At 43.4% G+C, this 27,084-nt stretch overlaps 2 long non-coding RNA genes and 1 other non-coding gene across 3 annotated transcripts; all 3 read left to right on the top strand.

Moving 5' to 3' along the window:
• Nucleotides 1-6,812: 6,812 nt before the first annotated feature.
• trnav-cac (transfer RNA valine (anticodon CAC)) lies at nucleotides 6,813-6,885 on the top strand. Its single transcript has one exon. It is a non-coding gene; the product is annotated as a tRNA-Val (tRNA).
• Nucleotides 6,886-11,673: 4,788 nt separating this feature from the next.
• Nucleotides 11,674-12,455, top strand: LOC148186993 (uncharacterized). Its single transcript, XR_015779205.1, has 3 exons — nucleotides 11,674-12,061; nucleotides 12,152-12,318; nucleotides 12,421-12,455. It is a non-coding gene; the product is annotated as an uncharacterized LOC148186993 (long non-coding RNA).
• Nucleotides 12,456-18,845: 6,390 nt separating this feature from the next.
• LOC148186992 (uncharacterized) lies at nucleotides 18,846-19,450 on the top strand. Its single transcript, XR_015779255.1, has 3 exons — nucleotides 18,846-18,922; nucleotides 19,042-19,199; nucleotides 19,355-19,450. It is a non-coding gene; the product is annotated as an uncharacterized LOC148186992 (long non-coding RNA).
• The last annotated feature ends 7,634 nt before the right edge of the window (nucleotides 19,451-27,084 follow it).

Genomic DNA, 27,084 nt, shown 5'->3' with positions numbered 1-27,084 from the left:
ATATAGGCCCTTCTCAAGCATGAGCTGCTTGGTCTGGATGCTGTATTTTGGAGCTTGGACACTGCAATGAGGGATAAGAGTTTTGTTTTAATGGTGCATCATAGTTATTGATGTGAGCCACATGCAAAAACAAGCATCAGATACGTAGAAAACTGAGACTCACCATTGAATCACCTCGCCACAGTCCACAGCGGCCTCAGACAGCTCACCCTCTTCACTGTCAGGAGTCTGTCTTGTGGATGGTCCAGCTATAGCACTGGCATCAGGCAGTGTGTGAGCATCTTCAGGTGGCTGCCTGGTCGGTGGTCCAACTGTAGCATTTGCGCTGGGCAGTGGTTGAGGAGCTCCAGTCACAATCAGGTGATGACGCTCCAGCTCCTCAGTCAGTCTTTCAATAAGGAAAAACATATTTGAAAATGGTTCATGAAGTGAATGAAACTAAAGTGTGTGAAACTAAACTCAAAAGAAATATTACAGGGGACTGTGATGAAAGCAAACAATACTTGAGTGTGAAAGCATGGTATGAAGGCTTTTCACACACACTCACACAGCAGCACAGAGCCATCAACTAGAACAAAAGGATGGTCGTTAACTAAATAAAACAAAGAATATGGCCCATTGGGGGCTGGGACATGAGCAATAACATGATTCTGACGATGTGTGTTTTTGAGAGTGGCTCACATTATATCATTATTATGCAAAGTATTATAACAAGTGTTATCCCACATTGCAGTGACCGAGATGTGAAGTGCTCTGTCACGCCCAGGAGTCACATGCTGGAGAAGGGCTTTATCAAAAGCATTCCTTGGACCATCCTCTACTGAGGGACTTTGAATATGGCTTATTATACCTTAAATCACATCTACAGGTCCTGGGCTTTCAGAAAATATAAGTATAGACAGTTTTTAAAGCTGTCTGGATGAAGGGGGACCCTAAAACTATCCCTAACCTAACCTACAGGCTGACCATTTAGGGCTCCAATTCGCTCTTTGGGGAAGCCTCAGCATTTGTGACAGCATATGTGCCTTAAACCCAACATGTTAGACACCAAAATAAAGCTTAGATTGTGCTCTTTCCAACAGTATCAGACTTGTGTGTATATCTAGTAGTACTGCTGTGTAATTAGACAGTATGTGTAGTGTATTTCTGGCAAAGGCCTTTCCATTTTGAAACCCACCTAATGTCTGACCTCCTTTAGAGGTCTGACCTCCTTTAGAGAGCTCATAATGCTTTAAACCCAACACGTTAGACACCAAAATAAAGCTTAGGTTGTGCTCTTTCCAACAGTCCCATCCCCCGATGAGCCACGTTCCTGTAACGACCCTGCTTTTGTTCTGGCCCTCACTCTTACCTGTGCTGACATTCCCCAAATGATACACAGGAGACAAATAATTGCATTAGCAACAGCACACTTTACTAAGAGAGACATATTTAAAAAGTACAGTCACAATATATGTTGCCAAAGTGCACGGTGATATATCGTACTTTTATAGTACTATTCATCTGATATACAGCCCATTAGCCCATTAGCTGTAGATGTGGTTTAAAATAAAATATTTCATGGTAAACTCTCCTAGTGAGATTATTTATTTTGAATGTACATGTTTTCAAATATTGGCATCAGAAATCTCAATAGTCAGAATATAGTTTTAGACTAATCCTTCATTGAGAAAACTTTTAAACCTGTCTCTACTAATATTTCCTGAGAGCCCAGGACCTGGGTGGGTGGGGGAGTGGGGGAGTTACCTGTTAATGTGAAATGTGGGTGGGGCTGTAAGGTGCACAGTTTAAATACAGGAGAAACTTTGGTCACTCACACAGACCTAGAGTCAGACCTCTAGCTGTAAACTACACTGCACCAGAGATTTTCATTTTCTTGCTGCTGAAATGGCTTCAAGGTAAGTAACATTAATACTTGCTTAGATACTGGATTGTAAATAGGTGAAGATGGTTCTGCCTTTTATTTGTCAAGGAAACCTACATCCAGACACCATCTGCTGTGCCCATTGTGTCTGCTTTGCAAAGTTCAGAGTGCATGCTTAGCTTTTGAATTAGACCAACTGTGTTTTTCAGATTGTATATTTCATGCACCTTAATTAATGCATGTTAAGTAACCTTTTTTATTCCTATATTAACCACACTATCCTTACTGTCTTTTTGTCCAGGAAACCTTCAAACCGACACTGCCTGCTGTGCCCAAAGTGTATGAGGACTCACGAGGCCCTCTCAGTCCATCTGCGGAGGTCTTGCATGAAGAACAGCACTGAAGCAGCCATTGAAGCTGTGGTGAAAAAGGCCAAGTTAGACGTTGTTGACCTCCTGAAGAATGGCAGGACTTTTAATTACAAAGTCCTCAGACAAATTCTGGCAGATGCATGCCCATTGCAAAGGTAGGTGGCTTTACTTCAATATTACCTCCTCCTTCCTCACTGCTCATGCCCCCACTCCCCATTTTCAAATATATTGTTTTACTATTTCTTTGAGTTTTAGTTTCACAAACTTTATTTCATTAACCATTTCCAAAAATCTTGTTTTCCTTTTTGAAAGACTGACTGAGGAGCTGGAGCGTCATCACTTGTATGTGACTGGAGTCCCCCCCCCTCTGCCCAATGCAAATGTAGACACCAGGCGGCCAACTGTGGCCGAAGTCCAGGCTGAGCCGTCTCAAGTGTTTGAGCCATTGGACGAGGCGTCAAACAGCAGTGGAGAGCTGTTTCAATGGTGAGAACCTCAGTTTCACAACTTTTCTGATGATGTGTGTTTTGAGAGTGGCTCACATTATATCATTATTATGCAAAGTATTATAACAAGTGTTATCACACATTGCAGTGAACGAGATGTGAACTACTCTGTCACGGCCAGGAGTCACATGCTGGAGAAGGGCTTTATCAAAAGCATTCCTTGGACCATCCCTGCTGAGGGACTTTGCCACACACCTTAAGATTGAGCTCCTCAATCAAAGTTTCAAACAGGAGGTGAGGACCATCTTTACACACCCTGTTTATTAGAAATGTTAATTAGAAAGTTAATAAAAGATGAAGCAAGGAGCAAAAGTCATTAGAATGTATTTTAAAATTGTGTATTTTATTTTCAGGTTGAAAATGTTTCAAGGTACCTCTACTATGTGGATCCTGAGGCACCATCCCTGCAGTTTGTTAAAAACAGAGAGAAGCTCCGACAGTACCTCCTTGAACTGTCTGAGGCAAAACTGAAAAAACAAACGCAGCAGAACTACCTCAAGAGTTTGAAAAGGTTGGTAGCATTTTATCATCATTATTATTATTATTATTATTATTATTATTATTATTATTATTATTATTATTATTATTATTATTATTATTATGGTGTCAACAGTGTAGATAGTACATGCGTAACATAAATCCCTGTACTTCCTCTGACAGATTCCTGCTTTTCCACACTATTCAAACCAACCTGAGGCATGAGGATGAGGCACTGCATACAGAGTGCAAGCATTTCATTGATTTCATTGGTTCTCTCCAGAAAGTCACATCCAAGCAAGTCAGCAAAGAGATCGCCGGAAGAGGTAAATTTAAGTGTTTGTCCCCATGTGAATGGATTACACTACAGAACTGGCAGTCCTCTCTCCCTGCTGCAATATGATTTCTTAACACAGTTGATGTTTTTTTTTTCTCATAGGTATAACATGTTGATTGACGAGCAACAATTAACACCGGGTGACTGCCGAGCTGTGCTGGTGAGGGCCAAGCCGCACTTTTTGGAGATTATGAAAGAGCTGTCTGACAGTGGTTCTGGCACCCTGGAGCCTGCCCAGGCCATCTTTGTGGTGTACTACCTCGAGGCCATAATCATCCTGCAACACCTCCAACGACCGGGCGTGGTGGCGAACATGACTGTGAGTGTTACTGTGCTCTTTTGGTCTGTATTGATATATTTCTCCAGACAGCTAAGCCATTGCATTTACTAATCGTTGGGATATCTTACTTTTACAGGTCGGTGAGTGGGTTGACAGGATTGAAAAAAATCAACTGTACGTGATTGGCGTAAAAGAACACAAAACGGCAGCACATCAACTGGCAGTGTTTGCCCTGTCACAGGAGGAGGAGCGCGTAAGTTCATCACAATGAGATCATATTTCCTGTCAGAACGTGCTCAACAGCAGAAATGGATCTTAACACCCTTCTCTCCTCTGCCAACAGTGGTTTGATATATACTACAGACTGGTGCGTCCACAGCTCCTGAGACCCTGTAAGAAAAGGAAGAGGGACGTGGAGGATGACTGCAGTGCAGAAGAGATGTTCTTTGTCTCCTCCACAGGGAAGCCAATTCACAACCCCTCTAATGACCTGATGCGGCTGCAGCAAAAGTAAGTGAATCATTTCCCCTCTCTGCTCATGTGCTGTTCATCACCGTCTCAGATGAGATGTCTCGATACATTTCTAACATACTGTTCAAACTTGCATTTTAGATACGATCTCCCGTGCGTGACCAGCCAGATGGCGCGCAGAGCATTTGAGACGGCAGCTCAGTACTTGCCGGAAAGTCAGAAGTCACTGGTGGCCGATTACCTGACTCATTCGAGTGCGACTGCTGAGAAGCATTTCCGCATGAAGCAACGTGACCTCATTGTGAAGACTTCTCAGCTGTTGAGCACGATGAGCAAAGTTTCAAGGTGAGCATGTTTTATATTTGCCAACACAATGCAAACATAACCAAACACACCATAATCTATATTTAGACAATCTGAAAGTCTAATGTTTTTCTTATAATCTCATTAATTTCTTTTGTTTCATGTAGTGCTGAGGCTTCTGGGGAAGGTACTGGATGTGAGCTTTCTGATGCCTGTTCCAGCCATGCTGTCCAAGACTCACCAACCAAACAGCCAGTGATCTGTCTGCCAAGGCTCCCTGCTGATAATGAGAAGGTCAAATTCTTCACCGCTCTTGAAACCCTACTGAAAACGTACCCTCTTTCACTGTCTGGGAAAGGGCCACACGTGAAACACCGGAAGGATGTGTCTGAAGAATCTGAGCGGAAACTTTACACATACTGGAGGAGGAAGCAGTTTGAAAAGCGTGTTGAACATGTCCGCTGTAAGTAGTTTTCTTACCATATTTCACATTATTTTCAAGCAAAAATGATTGCACTATTCAAAGTTTTCAATGATTGTATTAATGACTAACAAAACTTTTGTTATTTATTTTGACAGCACAATTCAGTCGGCGTGCGCCAACAAGAGATCGTCTCGAGGCTTGGATAAAGAAGCAGGGATGGAAAAACACTGGCTGCATCGCTGATAAAGTACTCAACAACTGGGCACCGTCTGGATGGGAGGACACCATCATGGACAGTAAACAGATTCAGATGTTGGTGAAGACACAGAAGTGGAGAGGACTTCATATCAACCAATGTGAAGACAAGGGCAGAGGGATCGTCACGACCCGCAGATTTGAGGCTGGCGAGGTGCTCTGCGACTACCACGGAACGGTTGTCACACATCGTGAGGGACAGAACATTCACAAAAGCACCACTGGCAAAGAGACTGACCATGCCTTCTTTTTTACAAATAAAAAGGGTGAGAAAATGTGCATTGATGCAAAATCAGAAACGTGTGATTGCCACCCTGGGATGCAGACTATCGGCAGGTTGATCAACCACTCGAAGAAAAAAGCCAACATCAAGCCGAAGTACTTCAGCGTGGAAATAGACGGAGAGCAAAGAGATGTAATCCTTTTCCCCGCAACCAGGACTTTGATGGTCAATGAAGAAGTTCTGTTTGATTATGGTGTCAACAAGAACTCTTAAGGGAGAGGGTCAAGGACTCGACAGGCTCAACTAACTTGCCGAGCGTCATGCTTTAGACCTTCTGTTGCACTTCTGTCTACAGTACATACACCGTACAGTACACCTGTACATTGCACCTCCCCTCCCTCCCACTCTCTCCAGAGACCGCAACAGATCACTTTCCAGTTTGGGCATATCAGATGAATATTTATTTCTCTCCTTTTTTGTTTCGTTGTTTTGGTTTCTGAATGTATATATATATCACCGTGCACTTTGGCAACATATATTGTGACTGTACTTTTTAAATATGTCTGTCTTAGTAAAGTGTGGTGTTGCTAATGCAATTATTTGTCTCCTGTGTATCATTTGGGAAATGTCAGCACAGGTAAGAGTGAGGGCCAGAACAAAAGCAGGGTCATTACAGGAACATGGCTCATCGGGGGATGGGACATGGCAGCTGCCCACAGAGCAGCAGTAGTTGCAGTAGTAGTAAGCCTGGACCCTGGCTTGCTGTGGGGGGAGGGGGGCTTTCAAGTGGGTAGGCTCATTCTGTGTAAGATACAGGTCACTGAAGGCAAGGAAGCCTGACAAAGTGATCACAATTATGGGGAGGTGTGTGGAGCAATATCCCCCTGGCTGAGTCTCACCTCCTACACAAAGGCTACTACTGTATGAGAGGGCCAGAACAAAGTGCTGGTCTGTGGGGGTCAAGTTGGTAGGCTCATTTGTCCCAAGCTATGGAGGGGATGTTCACTGGTGTCAGAGGGAGCGTCTGCACCTGCGGAAATCCACCACCAACTCTTTGGTTTTCCCCGCATTGATGTGGAGGCGGTTCCGCTGGCACCACATTGGGAAAAGTTAGTAAAGTTAGTGATCACTATATCCGGCTCCTGCACGAAAGGTCCTCGGTTTCGAAACCGGGCGGAAACCTATGACACGTTTTGGAACAACTTGTTGTTTAAACTGTACAACGTGACCATAGGTCGCTTTCAGCATTTATTGACCAAGCATGGGAGACAAATATCTGATTGTGGCTTGACACAGCATGTGTTTCCATAGTGTAGTGGTTATCACGTTCGCCTCACACGCGAAAGGTCCCCGGTTCGAAACCGGGTGGAAACAATAAGAGATTTTCATTATCGTGTCTCAAACATCACACATGTCTGTGTGGTCTGATGTCCTGACACCGAATGACTAGCTGCTGCTGACGATGATCAAGAGGTCTGTAACTTCTAATGTGTCCCTAAACGTGGCCCTCAGGGGGAGTACATGTGTGGTGGTGTGCTGTTTGGCGGCATGTCGCAGAACATGGAAATGTGCTGCTGGTATAAATCTGGTCAGGTCTGCAATCAGCTTTGACATAGAAAGGCTCCCGTTGATATCACGTTTCGTAGTGTAGTGGTTATCACGTTCGCCTCACACGCGAAAGGTCCCCAGGGCGGAAACATTGATAGACTTTAATTATCATATCTCAAAAGATCACACATTTCCTGACGCCTCATGACGCCTCTGCTGGCGTTGATCAAGAGATCTGTAACTTCTGATGCGGCCCTGAACGTGGCCCTCAGGGGGAGTACATGTGTGGTGGTGCTCTGCTGTTTGGTGGCATGTTGCAGAGCTGTAGAGCCTCGTGAGGAGTCGAAAGGCTACAAAACTAAACAAACATATACTTCATTCACATTAACAACCACAGGGGACGCCGGTTATTCCTCTGGTCTTTGGTAAGTGCTCCTGTGTAGCCCGTCTGTGCTAAGTACTACAAAGGACAACTGCATTGGCTGGAAATCAAACCCAGGTCTCCCACATAGCAGGTGAGAATTCTCCCACTGAACCACCAATGCTCTCCCGGGTATCATCATAATCATCATAAAAACAAAATTTGCTACCAACCTTTTCAAGCTCTTGAGGTAGTTCTGCTGTGTTCTCTTTTTCAGTTTTGCCTCAGAGAGCTCACGGAGGTACTGTCGCAGCTTCTCTCTATCACCGACAAACTGCAGGGATGGTGCCTCTGGGTCAGCATAATAGAGATACCGAGCAACATTTTCAACCATCTAGTCATGACTGTTTTGCCTTTTTATTAAACTGCATACAAAGTTTCTAATAAAAACAGTGTTTAACGGTGGCCCTCACCTCCTGTTTGTAATTCTCATTGCTGAGATCCTTCTTTAGGTAGTTGGCAAAGTCTTTCAGCAGTGGATGGTCCAGAAAATGCCTCTGATATAGGCCCTTCTCAAGCATGAGCTGCTTGGTCTGGATGCTGTATTTTGGAGCTTGGACACTGCAATGAGGGATAAGAGTTTTGTTTTAATGGTGCATCATAGTTATTGATGTGAGCCACATGCAAAAACAAGCATCAGATACGTAGAAAAACTGAGACTCACCATTGAATCACCTCGCCACAGTCCACAGCGGCCTCAGACAGCTCACCCTCTTCACTGTCAGGAGTCTGTCTTGTGGATGGTCCAGCTATAGCACTGGCATCAGGCAGTGTGTGAGCATCTTCAGGTGGCTGCCTGGTCGGTGGTCCAACTGTAGCATTTGCGCTGGGCAGTGGTTGAGGAGCTCCAGTCACAATCAGGTGATGACGCTCCAGCTCCTCAGTCAGTCTTTCAATAAGGAAAAACATATTTGAAAATGGTTCATGAAGTGAATGAAACTAAAGTGTGTGAAACTAAACTCAAAAGAAATATTACAGGGGACTGTGATGAAAGCAAACAATACTTGAGTGTGAAAGCATGGTATGAAGGCTTTTCACACACACTCACACAGCAGCACAGAGCCATCAACTAGAACAAAAGGATGGTCGTTAACTAAATAAAACAAAGAATATGGCCCATTGGGGGCTGGGACATGAGCAATAACATGATTCTGACGATGTGTGTTTTTGAGAGTGGCTCACATTATATCATTATTATGCAAAGTATTATAACAAGTGTTATCCCACATTGCAGTGACCGAGATGTGAAGTGCTCTGTCACGCCCAGGAGTCACATGCTGGAGAAGGGGCTTTATCAAAAGCATTCCTTGGACCATCCTCTACTGAGGGACTTTGAATATGGCTTATTATACCTTAAATCACATCTACAGGTCCTGGGCTTTCAGAAAATATAAGTATAGACAGTTTTTAAAGCTGTCTGGATGAAGGGGGACCCTAAAACTATCCCTAACCTAACCTACAGGCTGACCATTTAGGGCTCCAATTCGCTCTTTGGGGAAGCCTCAGCATTTGTGACAGCATATGTGCCTTAAACTCAACATGTTAGACACCAAAATAAAGCTTAGATTGTGCTCTTTCCAACAGTATCAGACTTGTGTGTATATCTAGTAGTACTGCTGTGTAATTAGACAGTATGTGTAGTGTATTTCTGGCAAAGGCCTTTCCATTTTGAAACCCACCTAATGTCTGACCTCCTTTAGAGGTCTGACCTCCTTTAGAGAGCTCATAATGCTTTAAACCCAACACGTTAGACACCAAAATAAAGCTTAGGTTGTGCTCTTTCCAACAGTCCCATCCCCCGATGAGCCACGTTCCTGTAACGACCCTGCTTTTGTTCTGGCCCTCACTCTTACCTGTGCTGACATTCCCCAAATGATACACAGGAGACAAATAATTGCATTAGCAACAGCACACTTTACTAAGAGAGACATATTTAAAAAGTACAGTCACAATATATGTTGCCAAAGTGCACGGTGATATATCGTACTTTTATAGTACTATTCATCTGATATACAGCCCATTAGCCCATTAGCTGTAGATGTGGTTTAAAATAAAATATTTCATGGTAAACTCTCCTAGTGAGATTATTTATTTTGAATGTACATGTTTTCAAATATTGGCATCAGAAATCTCAATAGTCAGAATATAGTTTTAGACTAATCCTTCATTGAGAAAACTTTTAAACCTGTCTCTACTAATATTTCCTGAGAGCCCAGGACCTGGGTGGGTGGGGGAGTTACCTGTTAATGTGAAATGTGGGTGGGGCTGTAAGGTGCACAGTTTAAATACAGGAGAAACTTTGGTCACTCACACAGACCTAGAGTCAGACCTCTAGCTGTAAACTACACTGCACCAGAGATTTTCATTTTTCTTGCTGCTGAAATGGCTTCAAGGTAAGTAACATTAATACTTGCTTAGATACTGGATTGTAAATAGGTGAAGATGGTTCTGCCTTTTTATTTGTCAAGGAAACCTACATCCAGACACTATCTGCTGTGCCCATTGTGTCTGCTTTTGCAAAGTTCAGAGTGCATGCTTAGCTTTTGAATTAGACCAACTGTGTTTTTCAGATTGTATATTTCATGCACCTTAATTAATGCATGTTAAGTAACCTTTTTTATTCCTATATTAACCACACTATCCTTACTGTCTTTTTGTCCAGGAAACCTTCAAACCGACACTGCCTGCTGTGCCCAAAGTGTATGAGGACTCACGAGGCCCTCTCAGTCCATCTGCGGAGGTCTTGCATGAAGAACAGCACTGAAGCAGCCATTGAAGCTGTGGTGAAAAAGGCCAAGTTAGACGTTGTTGACCTCCTGAAGAATGGCAGGACTTTTAATTACAAAGTCCTCAGACAAATTCTGGCAGATGCATGCCCATTGCAAAGGTAGGTGGCTTTACTTCAATATTACCTCCTCCTTCCTCACTGCTCATGCCCCCACTCCCCATTTTCAAATATATTGTTTTACTATTTCTTTGAGTTTTAGTTTCACACACTTTATTTCATTAACACTTTCCAAAATCTTGTTTTCCTTTTGGAAAGACTGACTGAGGAGCTGGAGCGTCATCACTTGTATGTGACTGGAGTCCCCCCCCCTCTGCCCAATGCAAATGTAGACACCAGGCGGCCAACTGTGGCCGAAGTCCAGGCTGAGCCGTCTCAAGTGTTTGAGCCATTGGACGAGGCGTCAAACAGCAGTGGAGAGCTGTTTCAATGGTGAGAACCTCAGTTTCACAACTTTTCTGATGTGTGTTTTTGAGAGTGGCTCACATTATATCATTATTATGCAAAGTATTATAACAAGTGTTATCACACATTGCAGTGAACGAGATGTGAACTACTCTGTCACGGCCAGGAGTAACATGCTGGAGAAGGGGCTTTATCAAAAGCATTCCTTGGACCATCCCCTGCTGAGGGACTTTGCCACACACCTTAAGATTGAGCTCCTCAATCAAAGTTTCAAACAGGAGGTGAGGACCATCTTTACACACCCTGTTTATTAGAAGTGTTAATTAGAAAGTTAATAAAAGATGAAGCAAGGAGCAAAAGTCATTAGAATGTATTTTAAAATTGTGTATTTTATTTTCAGGTTGAAAATGTTTCAAGGTACCTCTACTATGTGGACCCTGAGGCACCATCCCTGCAGTTTGTTACAAACAGAGAGAAGCTCCGACAGTACCTCCTTGAACTGTCTGAGGCAAAACTGAAAAACAAACGCAGCAGAACTATCTCAAGAGTTTGAAAAGGTTGGTAGCATTTTATCATCATTATTATTATTATTATTATTATTATTATTATTATTATTATTATTATTATTATTATTATTATTATGGTGTCAGCAGTGTCGATAGTACATGCGTAACATAAATCCCTGTACTTCCTCTGACAGATTCCTGCTTTTCCACACTATTCAAACCAACCTGAGGCATGAGGATGAGGCACTGCATACAGAGTGCAAGCATTTCATTGATTTCATTGGTTCTCTCCAGAAAGTCACATCCAAGCAAGTCAGCAAAGAGATCGCCCGGAAGAGGTAAATTTAAGTGTTTGTCCCCATGTGAATGGATTACACTACAGAACTGGCAGTCCTCTCTCTCCCTGCTGCAATATGATTTCTTAACACAGTTGATGTTTTTTTTTTCTCATAGGTATAACATGTTGATTGACGAGCAACAATTAACACCGGTGACTGCCGAGCTGTGCTGGTGAGGGCCAAGCCGCACTTTTTGGAGATTATGAAAGAGCTGTCTGACAGTGGTTCTGGCACCCTGGAGCCTGCCCAGGCCATCTTTGTGGTGTACTACCTCGAGGCCATAATCATCCTGCAACACCTCCAACGACCGGGCGTGGTGGCGAACATGACTGTGAGTGTTACTGTGCTCTTTTGGTCTGTATTGATACATTTGTCTAGACAGCTAAGCCATTGCATTTACTAATCGTTGGGATATCTTACTTTTTTACAGGTCGGTGAGTGGCTTGACAGGATTGAAAAAAATCAACTGTACGTGATTGGCGTAAAAGAACACAAAACGGCAGCACATCAAGTGGCAGTGTTTGCCCTGTCACAGGAGGAGGAGCGCGTAAGTTCATCACAATGAGATCATATTTCCTGTCAGAACGTGCTCAACAGCAGAAATGGATCTTAACACCCTTCTCTCCTCTGCCAACAGTGGTTTGATATATACTACAGACTGGTGCGTCCACAGCTCCTGAGACCCTGTAAGAAAAGGAAGAGGGACGTGGAGGATGACTGCAGTGCAGAAGAGATGTTCTTTGTCTCCTCCACAGGGAAGCCAATTCACAACCCCTCTAATGACCTGATGCGGCTGCAGCAAAAGTAAGTGAATCATTTCCCCTCTCTGCTCATGTGCTGTTCATCACCGTCTCAGATGAGATGTCTCGATACATTTCTAACATACTGTTCAAACTTGCATTTTAGATACGATCTCCCGTGCGTGACCAGCCAGATGGCGCCAGAGCATTTGAGACGGCAGCTCAGTACTTGCCGGAAAGTCAGAAGTCACTGGTGGCCGATTACCTGACTCATTCGAGTGCGACTGCTGAGAAGCATTTCCGCATGAAGCAACGTGACCTCATTGTGAAGACTTCTCAGCTGTTGAGCACGATGAGCAAAGTTTCAAGGTGAGCATGTTTTATATTTGCCAACACAATGCAAACATAACCAAACACACCATAATCTATATTTAGACAATCTGAAAGTCTAATGTTTTTCTTATAATCTCATTAATTTCTTTTGTTTCATGTAGTGCTGAGGCTTCTGGGGAAGGTACTGGATGTGAGCTTTCTGATGCCTGTTCCAGCCATGCTGTCCAAGACTCACCAACCAAACAGCCAGTGATCTGTCTGCCAAGGCTCCCTGCTGATAATGAGAAGGTCAAATTCTTCACCGCTCTTGAAACCCTACTGAAAACGTACCCTCTTTCACTGTCTGGGAAAGGGCCACACGTGAAACACCGGAAGGATGTGTCTGAAGAATCTGAGCGGAAACTTTACACATACTGGAGGAGGAAGCAGTTTGAAAAGCGTGTTGAACATGTCCGCTGTAAGTAGTTTTCTTACCATATTTCACATTATTTTCAAGCAAAAATGATTGCACTATTCAAAGTTTTCAATGATTGTATTAATGACTAACAAAACTTTTGTTATTTATTTTGACAGCACAATTCAGTCGGCGCGGCGCCAACAAGAGATCGTCTCGAGGCTTGGATAAAGAAGCAGGGATGGAAAAACACTGGCTGCATCGCTGATAAAGTACTCAACAACTGGGCACCGTCTGGATGGGAGGACACCATCATGGACAGTAAACAGATTCAGATGTTGGTGAAGACACAGAAGTGGAGAGGACTTCATATCAACCAATGTGAAGACAAGGGCAGAGGGATCGTCACGACCCGCAGATTTGAGGCTGGCGAGGTGCTCTGCGACTACCACGGAACGGTTGTCACACATCGTGAGGGACAGAACATTCACAAAAGCACCACTGGCAAAGAGACTGACCATGCCTTCTTTTTTACAAATAAAAAGGGTGAGAAAATGTGCATTGATGCAAAATCAGAAACGTGTGATTGCCACCCTGGGATGCAGACTATCGGCAGGTTGATCAACCACTCGAAGAAAAAAGCCAACATCAAGCCGAAGTACTTTAGCGTGGAAATAGACGGAGAGCAAAGAGATGTAATCCTTTTCCTCGCAACCAGGACTTTGATGGTCAATGAAGAAGTTCTGTTTGATTATGGCGTCAACAAGAACTCTTAAGGGAGAGGGTCAAGGACTCGACAGGCTCAACTAACTTGCCGAGCGTCATGCTTTAGACCTTCTGTTGCACTTCTGTCTACAGTACATACACCGTACAGTACACCTGTACATTGCACCTCCCCTCCCTCCCACTCTCTCCAGAGACCGCAACAGATCACTTTCCAGTTTGGGCATATCAGATGAATATTTATTTCTCTCCTTTTTTGTTTCGTTGTTTTGGTTTCTGAATGTATATATATATCACTGTGCAATTTGGCAACATATATTGTGACTGTACTTTTTAAATATGTCTGTCTTAGTAAAGTGTGGTGTTGCTAATGCAATTATTTGTCTCCTGTGTATCATTTGGGGAATGTCAGCACAGGTAAGAGTGAGGGCCAGAACAAAAGCAGGGTCGTTACAGGAACGTGGGTCATCGGGGGATGGGACATGGCAGCTGCCCACAGAGCAGCAGTAGTTGCAGTAGTAGTAAGCCTGGACCCTGGCTTGCTGTGGGGGGAGGGGGGCTTTCAAGTGGGTAGGCTCATTCTGTGTAAGATACAGGTCACTGAAGGCAAGGAAGCCTGACAAAGTGATCACAATTATGGGGAGGTGTGTGGAACAATATCCCCCTGGCTGAGTCTCACCTCCTACACAAAGGCTACTACTGTATGAGAGGGCCAGAACAAAGTGCTGGTCTGTGGGGGTCAAGTTGGTAGGCTCATTTGTCCCAAGCTATGGAGGGGGATGTTCACCGGTGTCAGAGGGGAGCGTCTGCACCTGCGGAAATCCACCACCAACTCTTTGGTTTTCCCCGCATTGATGTGGAGGCGGTTCCGCTGGCACCACATTGGGAAAAGTTAGTAAAGTTAGTGATCACTATATCCGGTTCCCGCAGGAAAGGTCCCCGGTTTCAAAACGGCGGAAACCTATGACACGTTTTGGAACAACTTGTTGTTTAAACTGTACAACGTGACCATAGGTCGCTTTCAGCACTTATTGACCAAGCATGGAAGACTAATATCTGATTGTGGCTTGACACAGCATGTGTTTCCGTAGTGTAGTGGTTATCACGTTCGCCTCACGCTGAAAGGTCCCGGTTCAAACCGGGTGGAAACAATAAGAGATTTTCATTATCGTGTCTCAAACATCACACATGTCTGTGTGGTCTGATGTCCTGACACCGAATGACTAGCTGCTGCTGACGATGATCAAGAGGTCTGTAACTTCTAATGTGTCCCTAAACGTGGCCCTCAGGGGGAGTACATGTGTGGTGGTGTGCTGTTTGGCGGCATGTCGCAGAACATGGAAATGTGCTGCTGGTATAAATCTGGTCAGGTCTGCAATCAGCTTTGACATAGAAAGGCTCCCGTTGATATCACGTTTCGTAGTGTAGTGGTTATCACGTTCGCCTCACACGCGAAAAGGTCCCCAGGGCGGAAACATTGATAGACTTTAATTATCATATCTCAAAAGATCACACATTTCCTGACGCCTCATGACGCCTCTGCTGGCGTTGATCAAGAGGTCTGTAATTTCTGATGCGGCCCTGAACGTGGCCCTCAGGGGAGTACATGTGTGGTGGTGCTCTGCTGTTTGGTGGCATGTTGCAGAGCTGTAGAGCCTCGTGAGGAGTCGTAGGCTACAAAACTAAACAAACATATACTTCATTCACATTAACAACCACAGGGGACGCCGGTTATTCCTCTGGTCTTTGGTAAGTGCTCCTGTGTAGCCCGTCTGTGCTAAGTACTACAAAGGACAACTGCATTGGCTGGAAATCAAACCCAGGCCTCCCACATAGCAGGTGAGAATTCTCCCACTGAACCACCAATGCTCTCCCGGGTATCATCATAATCATCATAAAAACAAAATTTGCTACCAACCTTTTCAAGCTCTTGAGGTAGTTCTGCTGTGTTCTCTTTTTCAGTTTTGCCTCAGAGAGCTCACAGAGGTACTGTCGCAGCTTCTCTCTATCACCGACAAACTGCAGGGATGGTGCCTCTGGGTCAGCATAATAGAGATACCGAGCAACATTTTCAACCATCTAGTCATGACTGTTTTGCCTTTTTATTAAACTGCATACAAAGTTTCTAATAAAAACAGTGTTTAACGGTGGCCCTCACCTCCTGTTTGTAATTCTCATTGCTGAGATCCTTCTTTAGGTAGTTGGCAAAGTCTTTCAGCAGTGGATGGTCCAGAGAATGCCTCTGATATAGGCCCTTCTCAAGCATGAGCTGCTTGGTCTGGATGCTGTATTTTGGAGCTTGGACACTGCAATGAGGGATAAGAGTTTTGTTTTAATGGTGCATCATAGTTATTGATGTGAGCCACATGCAAAAACAAGCATCAGATACGTAGAAAAACTGAGACTCACCATTGAATCACCTCGCCACAGTCCACAGCGGCCTCAGACAGCTCACCCTCTTCACTGTCAGGAGTCTGTCTTGTGGATGGTCCAGCTATAGCACTGGCATCAGGCAGTGTGTGAGCATCTTCAGGTGGCTGCCTGGTCGGTGGTCCAACTGTAGCATTTGCGCTGGGCAGTGGTTGAGGAGCTCCAGTCACAATCAGGTGATGACGCTCCAGCTCCTCAGTCAGTCTTTCAATAAGGAAAAACATATTTGAAAATGGTTCATGAAGTGAATGAAACTAAAGTGTGTGAAACTAAACTCAAAAGAAATATTACAGGGGACTGTGATGAAAGCAAACAATACTTGAGTGTGAAAGCATGGTATGAAGGCTTTTCACACACACTCACACAGCAGCACAGAGCCATCAACTAGAACAAAAGGATGGTCGTTAACTAAATAAAACAAAGAATATGGCCCATTGGGGGCTGGGACATGAGCAATAACATGATTCTGACGATGTGTGTTTTTGAGAGTGGCTCACATTATATCATTATTATGCAAAGTATTATAACAAGTGTTATCCCACATTGCAGTGACCGAGATGTGAAGTGCTCTGTCACGCCCAGGAGTCACATGCTGGAGAAGGGGCTTTATCAAAAGCATTCCTTGGACCATCCTCTACTGAGGGACTTTGAATATGGCTTATTATACCTTAAATCACATCTACAGGTCCTGGGCTTTCAGAAAATATAAGTATAGACATGTTTTAAAGCTGTCTGGATGAAGGGAACCCTAAAACTATCCCTAACCTAACCTACAGGCTGACCATTTAGGGCTCCAATTCGCTCTTTTGGGGAAGCCTCAGCATTTGTGACAGCATATGTGCCTTAAACCCAACATGTTAGACACCAAAATAAAGCTTAGATTGTGCTCTTTCCAACAGTATCAGACTTGTGTGTATATCTAGTAGTACTGCTGTGTAATTAGACAGTATGTGTAGTGTATTTCTGGCAAAGGCCTTTCCATTTTGAAACCCACCTAATGTCTGACCTCCTTTAGAGGTCTGACCTCCTTTAGAGAGCTCATAATGCTTTAAACCCAACACGTTAGACACCAAAATAAAGCTTAGGTTGTGCTCTTTCCAACAGTCCCATCCCCCGATGAGCCACGTTCCTGTAACGACCCTGCTTTTGTTCTGGCCCTCACTCTTACCTGTGCTGACATTCCCCAAATGATACACAGGAGACAAATAATTGCATTAGCAACAGCACACTTTACTAAGAGAGACATATTTAAAAGTACAGTCACAATATATGTTGCCAAAGTGCACGGTGATATATCGTACTTTTATAGTACTATTCATCTGATATACAGCCCATTAGCCCATTAGCTGTAGATGTGGTTTAAAATAAAATATTTCATGGTAAACTCTCCTAGTGAGATTATTTATTTTGAATGTACATGTTTTCAAATATTGGCATCAGAAATCTCAATAGTCAGAATATAGTTTTAGACTAATCCTTCATTGAGAAAACTTTTAAACCTGTCTCTACTAATATTTCCTGAGAGCCCAGGACCTGGGTGGGTGGGGGAGTTACCTGTTAATGTGAAATGTGGGTGGGGCTGTAAGGTGCACAGTTTAAATACAGGAGAAACTTTGGTCACTCACACAGACCTAGAGTCAGACCTCTAACTGTAAACTACACTGCACCAGAGATTTTCATTTTTCTTGCTGCTGAAATGGCTTCAAGGTAAGTAACATTAATACTTGCTTAGATACTGGATTGTAAATAGGTGAAGATGGTTCTGCCTTTTTATTTGTCAAGGAAACCTACATCCAGACACTATCTGCTGTGCCCATTGTGTCTGCTTTTGCAAAGTTCAGAGTGCATGCTTAGCTTTTGAATTAGACCAACTGTGTTTTTCAGATTGTATATTTCATGCACCTTAATTAATGCATGTTAAGTAACCTTTTTTATTCCTATATTAACCACACTATCCTTACTGTCTTTTTGTCCAGGAAACCTTCAAACCGACACTGCCTGCTGTGCCCAAAGTGTATGAGGACTCACGAGGCCCTCTCAGTCCATCTGCGGAGGTCTTGCATGAAGAACAGCACTGAAGCAGCCATTGAAGCTGTGGTGAAAAAGGCCAAGTTAGACGTTGTTGACCTCCTGAAGAATGGCAGGACTTTTAATTACAAAGTCCTCAGACAAATTCTGGCAGATGCATGCCCATTGCAAAGGTAGGTGGCTTTACTTCAATATTACCTCCTCCTTCCTCACTGCTCATGCCCCCACTCCCCATTTTCAAATATATTGTTTTACTATTTCTTTGAGTTTTAGTTTCACAAACTTTATTTCATTAACCATTTCCAAAAATCTTGTTTTCCTTTTTGAAAGACTGACTGAGGAGCTGGAGCGTCATCACTTGTATGTGACTGGAGTCCCCCCCCCTCTGCCCAATGCAAATGTAGACACCAGGCGGCCAACTGTGGCCGAAGTCCAGGCTGAGCCGTCTCAAGTGTTTGAGCCATTGGATGAGGCGTCAAACAGCAGTGGAGAGCTGTTTCAATGGTGAGAACCTCAGTTTCACAACTTTTCTGATGATGTGTGTTTTTGAGAGTGGCTCACATTATATCATTATTATGCAAAGTATTATAACAAGTGTTATCACACATTGCAGTGAACGAGATGTGAACTACTCTGTCACGGCCAGGAGTCACATGCTGGAGAAGGGCTTTACCAAAAGCATTCCTTGGACCATCCCCTGCTGAGGGACTTTGCCACACACCTTAAGATTGAGCTCCTCAATCAAAGTTTCAAACAGGAGGTGAGGACCATCTTTACACACCCTGTTTATTAGAAATGTTAATTAGAAAGTTAATAAAAGATGAAGCAAGGAGCAAAAGTCATTAGAATGTATTTTAAAATTGTGTATTTTATTTTCAGGTTGAAAATGTTTCAAGGTACCTCTACTATGTGGACCCTGAGGCACCATCCCTGCAGTTTGTTAAAAACAGAGAGAAGCTCCGACAGTACCTCCTTGAACTGTCTGAGGCAAAACTGAAAAAACAAACGCAGCAGAACTACCTCAAGAGTTTGAAAAGGTTGGTAGCATTTTATCATCATTATTATTATTATTATTATTATTATTATTATTATTATTATTATTATTATTATTATTATTATTATTATTATTATTATGGTGTCAACAGTGTAGATAGTACATGCGTAACATAAATCCCTGTACTTCCTCTGACAGATTCCTGCTTTTCCACACTATTCAAACCAACCTGAGGCATGAGGATGAGGCACTGCATACAGAGTGCAAGCATTTCATTGATTTCATTGGTTCTCTGCAGAAAGTCACATGCAAGCCCCAAGCAAGTCAGCAAAGAGATCGCCCGGAAGAGGTAAATTTAAGTGTTTGTCCCCATGTAAATGGATTACACTACAGAACTGGCAGTCCTCTCTCTCCCTGCTGCAATATGATTTCTTAACACAGTTGATGTTTTTTTTTCCTCATAGGTATAACATGTTGATTGACGAGCAACAATTAACACCGGGTGACTGCCGAGCTGTGCTGGTGAGGCCAAGCCGCACTTTTGGAGATTATGAAAGAGCTGTCTGACAGTGGTTCTGGCACCCTGGAGCCTGCCCAGGCCATCTTTGTGGTGTACTACCTCGAGGCCATAATCATCCTGCAACACCTCCAACGACCGGGCGTGGTGGCGAACATGACTGTGAGTGTTACTGTGCTCTTTTGGTCTGTATTGATATATTTCTCCAGACAGCTAAGCCATTGCATTTACTAATCGTTGGGATATCTTACTTTTACAGGTCGGTGAGTGGGTTGACAGGATTGAAAAAAATCAACTGTACGTGATTGGCGTAAAAGAACACAAAACGGCAGCACATCAACTGGCAGTGTTTGCCCTGTCACAGGAGGAGGAGCGCGTAAGTTCATCACAATGAGATCATATTTCCTGTCAGAACGTGCTCAACAGCAGAAATGAATCTTAACACCCTTCTCTCCTCTGCCAACAGTGGTTTGATATATACTACAGACTGGTGCGTCCACAGCTCCTGAGACCCTGTAAGAAAAGGAAGAGGGACGTGGAGGATGACTGCAGTGCAGAAGAGATGTTCTTTGTCTCCTCCACAGGGAAGCCAATTCACAACCCCTCTAATGACCTGATGCGGCTGCAGCAAAAGTAAGTGAATCATTTCCCCTCTCTGCTCATGTGCCGTTCATCACCGTCTCAGATGAGATGTCTCGATACATTTCTAACATACTGTTCAAACTTGCATTTTAGATACGATCTCCCGTGCGTGACCAGCCAGATGGCGCGCAGAGCATTTGAGACGGCAGCTCAGTACTTGCCGGAAAGTCAGAAGTCACTGGTGGCCGATTACCTGACTCATTCGAGTGCGACTGCTGAGAAGCATTTCTGCATGAAGCGATGTGACCTCATTGTGAAGACTTCTCAGCTGTTGAGCACGATGAGCAAAGTTTCAAGGTGAGCATGTTTTATATTTGCCAACACAATGCAAACATAACCAAACACACCATAATCTATATTTAGACAATCTGAAAGTCTAATGTTTTTCTTATAATCTCATTAATTTCTTTTTTTTTCATGTAGTGCTGAGGCTTCTGGGGAAGGTACTGGATGTGAGCTTTCTGATGCCTGTTCCAGCCATGCTGTCCAAGACTCACCAACCAAACAGCCAGTGATCTGTCTGCCAAGGCTCCCTGCTGATAATGAGAAGGTCAAATTCTTCACCGCTCTTGAAACCCTACTGAAAACGTACCCTCTTTCACTGTCTGGGAAAGGGCCACACGTGAAACACCGGAAGGATGTGTCTGAAGAATTTGAGCGGAAACTTTACACATACTGGAGGAGGAAGCAGTTTGAAAAGCGTGTTGAACGTGTCCGCTGTAAGTAGTTTTCTTACCATATTTCACATTATTTTCAAGCAAAAATGATTGCACTATTCAAAGTTTTCAATGATTGTATTCATGACTAACAAAACTTTTGTTATTTATTTTGACAGCACAATTCAGTCGGCGTGCGCCAACAAGAGATCGTCTCGAGGCTTGGATAAAGAAGCAGGGATGGAAAAACACTGGCTGCATCGCTGATGAAGTACTCAACAACTGGGCACCGTCTGGATGGGAGGACACCATCATGGACAGTAAACAGATTCAGATGTTGGTGAAGACACAGAAGTGGAGAGGACTTCATATCAACCAATGTGAAGACAAGGGCAGAGGGATCGTCACGACCCGCAGATTTGAGGCTGGCGAGGTGCTCTGCGACTACCACGGAACGGTTGTCACGCATCGTGAGGGACAGAACATTCACAAAAGCACCACTGGCAAAGAGACTGGCCATGCCTTCTTTTTTACAAATAAAAAGGGGGAGAAAATGTGCATTGATGCAAAATCAGAAACGTGTGATTGCCACCCTGGGATGCAGACTATCGGCAGGTTGATCAACCACTCGAAGAAAAAAGCCAACATCAAGCCGAAGTACTTTAGCGTGGAAATAGACGGAGAGCAAAGAGATGTAATCCTTTTCCTCGCAACCAGGACTTTGATGGTCAATGAAGAAGTTCTGTTTGATTATGGTGTCAACAAGAACTCTTAACGGAGAGGGTCAAGGACTCGACAGGCTCAACTAACTTGCCGAGCGTCATGCTTTAGACCTTCTGTTGCACTTCTGTCTACAGTGCACTGCATGAATATTGCACCTCCCCTCCCTCCCACTCTCTCCAGAGACCGCAACAGATCACTTTCCAGTTTGGGCATATCAGATGAATATTTATTTCTCTCCTTTTTTGTTTCGTTGTTTTGGTTTCTGAATGTATATATATCACCGTGCACTTTGGCAACACATATTGTGACTGTACTTTTTAAATATGTCTGTCTTAGTAAAGTGTGGTGTTGCTAATGCAATTATTTGTCTCCTGTGTATCATTTGGGGAATGTCAGCACAGGTAAGAGCGAGGGCCAGAACAAAAGCAGGGTCGTTACAGGAACGTGGCTCATCGGGGGATGGGACATGGCAGCTGCCCACAGAGCAGCAGTAGTTGCAGTAGTAGTAAGCCTGGACCCTGGCTTGCTGTGGGGGGAGGGGGGCTTTCAAGTGGGTCGGCTCATTCTGTGTAAGATACAGGTCACTGAAGGCAAGGAAGCCTGACAAAGTGATCACAATTATGGGGAGGTGTGTGGAACAATATCCCCCTGGCTGAGTCTCACCTCCTACACAAAGGCTACTACTGTATGAGAGGGCCAGAACAAAGTGCTAGTCTGTGGGCGTCAAGTTGGTAGGCTCATTTGTCCCAAGCTATGGAGGGTTTATTTATTTGTTTTACCCCTCCATGGCCTGGCAGAGTCCTCCCCAAATGACCCTGGTGTACCAACTTGACCCCCACAGACCAGCTCTTTGTTCTGCTTAATGGCTCTTCTTTTGTTTAGGCACTCTCACACTGCAGCCTGCCTGCACACAACACTGCAGGCCCATATAGCTCACCATTGCCATCATGTGGTCAGAGCAGGTAATGCAGGGTCACCCCTGCCACCCCTGCCACTCAGACTCCATACTTGTAACATTGTAACATCTGTAACCTTGGTATTGTTTCCTTAGGGAATATAAATATGGGTCATAATTTGGAATATATTTATTGGCACTTGCATTGGAAGCATGCGCTTTAGATTTTTTTGAAAACTTTTTGAAAATGTAGATATTCTGAAAAAAAAAAATAAAATAAATACAAATCATATTCTTTGTGGCTTAACACGATACAGTTTTAGTTATACAAGGAAACCTGTGAGGGAAAAAAACAAACAAACAATGCATTACTGTTTGTTGTTCTGTGTTCATTCAGATCACACAGAAACTTGACCATGCCTTCATGCCGGTTCCCATCAACATGATCTTGTAGCTCAGCAGAATCTCCAGGGCCACATGCACCAGTGTCATCATTTTACCCCACATCCTAAACATAATCTAAAGGATCAGTTAATTGGAGTTTGTATTGAATAAACAGTTTAGAAAAAAAAAAAAACACCTCAATGTGCTTTGAATCAAAGCAACAAAGTAAAACACTAAACTCTGACTAGGCAGCTGTGAACTATTCTGCCCTCCCTTCCCATCAACATGATCTTGTAGCTCAGCAGAATCTGCAGGGCCACAAACACCAGTATCTTACAGGAGTCACTAATCATCTTGCCCCACACGTACATCACACAGAAACTTGACCATACCTTCAGGCTGGGTGATTCCCATCAACATGATCTTGTAGCTCAGCAGAATCTGCAGGGCCTCAAACACCAGTATCTTACAGGAGTCGAATGCTGAGGGGTGATGAAGGGTTTTCAGGTTAGACTTATCAGAAGCTTTGACGTTGCTGGGTTTTGGGTGCACTAAACTTAAAACTGTATTAACTTAACTGGTAAGTTTTGGAACTGTGTTGACTTTGCTCAGAATGCTGAAAAATCACTTACCTTGTGTTTCTTAACAGGGATTTTAAATATAGTTGGGGAAAAATATTTTAGCATAATCTTGACTAAAACAAACAGATTTCATAGCTCACTGCAGAGGCCACACCACCTGCATGCACTGTGCATTCCCCCCAAGCCCTCAGGAAGTGCGCCACCCTCTGAAGCAAAATTTACATAGTGGCCGAAAGTGGAACTACAGCGTCACGTGATGCACACTGGCCCAGAAAGACTTTTCCCCGTTTGTTAACATTGGGAAAGAGACCCCCTTAAATCACTGGATAATTATTTTTGAGACATGTTGACTTTACAGAACATACAGAACAATTAATTATGTAAGAGTCTTTAGACCAGTAGGATTTTGGCTGGTACAGGTCATGTTTAAGCACGCCTGGAAAAATGCTGATGCAGTGATTTAAAATTCCTTAATGCCTGAAAACGTTTTAATTATCTTTATGTTAATTATTAAAGCTAATAATAAATTGCATCTCAGTTTATTACATACATCTCAACCAAAGTAAGTTATTAATATAGACAATCCATCCAATCTGCGGAAGAACTGATGGTACACAGATCCTGACTGTAGAAGTCCCCACCTTTACCCTGCCCATCCCCCACCCCACTGTCTCACACGGCATACAGTACCAGCAGTAAGTTACCATACATTACACAGATCCTGACTTATAACGTCCCCACCTTTACCATGCAGAGGCCCCCACTGTCTGCAGAGGCCCTACCTCTGATGACTGTGTCAGCAAATGTAAGCTATGAGCATATATATAACACAGATCTTGACTTTTAATGTCCCCACCACTGTCTCACATAAGATGTTTAAGCTACCATGTATTACACAGGCCCTGACTTTTACAGTCCCCACCTTTACCATGGAGAGGTCCTGCCCTGACTGTCTCTCAAAGGTGGAGGAACCTACAAGCAGAATTAATACACAAATCCTGACTGTAGAAGTCCCCATTTTAACTATTCTGACCACCTCTCTGGTACAGTTTTCACAACAGCTGGGAGAATGGATTTGTTACAGTCAAACCTGCCAGCTTAATTATTTCACATCTGTGTAATGTTTCTGAAATGTGAGCAAAGTATGAAGTTGAAATAAATAAAGTTACATAAAATTCAAAGTAGCAAGAAAATGTAAAAACACAATTCAAGTGCCAGTACCTCAAAACTGTACTAAAGTACTGTACTTAAATGAATGTACTTTGTTTCACTTCATCACTGGATGGATTTTTCATAAATTATTATTATTATTATTATTATAATAAATGGCTATTCAGAGGATTACTGTTTGGTCATTGAGCTGATTAGATTGCCTCCAGTAAGTGAAATTAATCTAAACCACTAACCACCACCATGTTCACTTTCTGATGTTTATAACAAAAAAAAAATCATAAAAATGCAACTACAGCGTCACGTGATGCACACTGGCCCAGAAAGACTTTTCCCCGTTTGTTAACATTGAGAAAGAGACCTCCTTAAATCACTGGATAATTTTTTTGAGACATGTTGACTTTTCAGAACGCATTTTTTTGTAGCCATTATTAAAAATAAAAAAGTCCTAAAGAATGCGCTATTTTCCGAATCAAGATTTAGAATTCGGACATTTCTCCAGTAGGCTTTACACGATCACGATTTTTGGGCCGATCGCCGATCACCGATCAGTGAGTTTAAATAAACCGATAACCGATCACCGATCCGATCACGTTTGGAGTTTAAAGTTTGAGTCAATCCACTGGGCCGTTAAACTCAGTAGTGACATTGGGCTGACGTCTGAGGACCAAATGTCTGTAGTGAAACTGATAGAAGGATTGCCCTCCATCAGAAGGCTCTCTACACGTGAATGGACATCCCGGTGTAGCTCACTCAGACCTGTCTCACCGCAATACGCGTACCCTGGGAGGCGGTAGCGTGGATCAAAGTAAGTTAGCAGCCGTTGAAATGCAGGGTTCTCCACAATATTAAACGGCAGGTCAGACAGCACAATAAACTCCATCAGCCTCCTTGTGCCACCCCTTGCCTTCTCACTGTCCCGACGATACGGACGAGCAGCACTGTCCAAAGTTGTTTGCTTTAGCATCCGTTTCGGAGTTTGCTTTTCTTTTTCTTTCTCCGCGCTGCGTTTCTTGAACTCGACATGCTCCTCCGGATGTATCTTTTCCAAGTGCCTGATTAAATTTGTCGTGTTGAAAGTTTTTGCCGATGTTCCCCCGCGAGGTACTGTAGCGTTGCATATATTGCAGATAGCTTGTGCTATGTCTGTTTCTCTCACTTTGAAAAACTTCCACACCTCCGACATCTTTCTTTGTGTCACAAACAAAGATGTTGCTGTCGTGAAGATTCAAAGAAACTTTATTGGCCGTCACATAGCGACAGTACTCAAAACAGGAAGAGGCATGAAGACGAAAATGAAGTTTTTTTAATCATGAATCATTAGCTCTCGGATACAAACAAATAAACATGTCGATGCTGTGAAACTAGTTTGGAGTAAATGAGACAGATTAAAAAAATTTCAACACGACCATGACGTCATTGATCGGATCAGTGATTTATGACATGACGCCCGATCCCGATCATTTTAAAAAATGCCAAATATCGGCCGATCCGATATAGCCGATATGATCTGTGTAAAGCCTATTCTCCAGACATAAAATGAACTCGCATCGGACCCGCGGGACTCTACCGCGAGAACGCGCTTAAGAGTTTCTGACACAGCACAGGCTTCGTACCGGCCGTAGTAATGGATATTTTTGCTGTAATTCATCATTTTTAACATTTTACATCACATCCATACGCTGCTGGCTGTAAAGCTGTAATATGGACGTCTTACCGTGTCTGTGTCAGAGACCGTATATACAGTCTACGGTCTGTATTCAAACTACCGGTTATCAGTGAGCAGCGCGGAGCACTAGTTACAGTTACTGAAAGGTACTGAACGTAGTATTTTTAAAGTTGAGCTGTGTAATAAAACACGGGGCAATATTACAAGCACCACCTTTTATTACCTTTTTATGGGCACGACACGTTCCGATTCTGTTAATTTGATTTCTCCGGTCGAGATTACGATATGATTCCCTGATGAGTTGTATGTATATGTGTGTGAGTGTGTGTGTAAAGAGAGATAGATATACCATTATCTGATAATCACGTAAATATTAAAACCAACAGCGCTGTCGTTATACTGGCGATTAGCTGCTGTTGCTAATAAGCTAAGCTACTACGAGAGGAATGCTTGTGCACTGGCGTTGTTCGCTTTGAGCACTCGGGTCATCTGAGTGAGCGAGCCAGTGAGTCGGAGTCAATGCTCGGGTACACTCGGCCGCGTTCGGCTGTCGTTAATCACTTCCACACATGCTCTATGAGCCAGTAGATCCCAGTAGATTGCTTCATGCGCTACTGAGCAGCTCTAATAGGAATGAATGACATACTATACAATGTTTTCTAATTGTTATGACATACAACATTTTGTCTTT

The sequence above is a fragment of the Plectropomus leopardus genome, chromosome 16 (genome assembly GCF_026936395.1).
Source record: "Plectropomus leopardus strain MGB_pleo_1.0 chromosome 16, ASM2693639v1, whole genome shotgun sequence".
Classification (NCBI taxonomy): domain Eukaryota; kingdom Metazoa; phylum Chordata; class Actinopteri; order Perciformes; family Serranidae; genus Plectropomus; species Plectropomus leopardus.
Note: the sequence above shows the minus strand (reverse complement) of the source record. Positions and strands in the feature narration are given on the sequence as shown.